Below are 1,419 nucleotides of genomic sequence, written 5' to 3'. Positions count from 1 at the left end.
GGTGGGATAAATTCAAGTTTGTATTTTGGCTCTCTTGGACTTGTTTTAATTTTCTTTAGCTTCAACTTACATTTCTATATGAGTAATTGATGGTCTGTTCCACAGACATCTGACCTTGTTTTGACTGACGCTATTGAGCTTCTCCATTGCCTCTTTCCACAGATGCAATCTATTCAATGTCTGTGTATTCCATCTGGTGAGGTTCACACGTATAGGTTCCATTTATGTTGTTGACAAAAGGTGTTTGCAAGGAATAAGTCATTGTCTTGAAAAATTCTATCATGCAATCTCTGGTGTCATCTCTAACATGAAGGTTATATTTTCCAACTGCTGCTTCTTTGTTTCCAACTTTCTCACTCCAGTCACCACTAATTATCAATACATCTTGATTGCATGTTTGCAAAATTCTATTAATGGACTCTTTGAATTAACTTATATTTTCAAACTGCAGTAGAGACCACAATTATCTGTTGCTTGGATTAATGTGATACTTTTGATCACTAGCACATTAAGAGAGAGAGAGAGAGAGACCATAATTATCCATGTATTCAGCCCCTTGCAAAATGATCTACTAGCCATCACCACACTGTGTTCTGGTTCAAGGTATTGTGATGCTATTCTGACACTGCTGCACATGTGGTAATAACGTCCACCTTGTTTCAACAGTTAAGGGCTGCCATCTTCCTCAGCTATTCCAGAAACTCATATTTTCTTTTGAAACTGTAGAGTCAAAGTTCATAGGCACACCTCCCACGGTCAACTGTGGGCTACAGAGAACAATCACCATCAAGTTTCTCAAAGATTATTCCTTCCCTAAAAAAAAAAAGAAAAAGTAACCTCACTACCATTGAGTCCATTCTAACTCAGAGATCCTGCCTTGGGTTTCCAAGGTGGTAATTTTTGACAGAAGTAGATTGCCCAGTCAGTCGTCCTTCTGCAGAGTTGCTGGTGAGATTGAACTGCCAAACTTATGGTTAGCAATCAAATTCCTTAGGCACTATGCCACCAAAGCTTCTTCTCTTTCTTTAAAGCATTCCTTAATTACTCAGTGAGGCTCATGTCTTGAAGTATTTATTTCAAAATGGGCTTACATGACTGAATTCTCTTAAAGAGTGCAAGTACTAAAAGTTTCTATCATAGGTAACACAGATCATATCTAACAGAAAATATTAATTTGAATATTTATTTTTTAAAATTAATATTTAATATTAATATTTTACATCAAGAATATCATACACAAAAAACACTTGTGCAGTTTTAAATTGAGACATTCTTAGTCTTGTGTGTAGTGTGCAACAGGGGTCTCATAACTTAGAGAAGAACTATTCTCATAGTCCTTATACCCAGCATAGTCCCCTCCCCTGGTCTACTCACCTAAGTCACAGACTAATCTTATGATTATATTTTGCACTTTATGAC

The sequence above is a fragment of the Orycteropus afer genome, unplaced genomic scaffold, assembly GCF_000298275.1.
Source record: "Orycteropus afer afer isolate SDZICR_OR568_19922 unplaced genomic scaffold, OryAfe1.0 scaffold00262, whole genome shotgun sequence".
Taxonomy (NCBI): Eukaryota; Metazoa; Chordata; class Mammalia; order Tubulidentata; family Orycteropodidae; genus Orycteropus; species Orycteropus afer.
The sequence above is the reverse complement of the archived record's forward strand: the minus strand, read 5'-3'. Positions refer to the sequence as shown.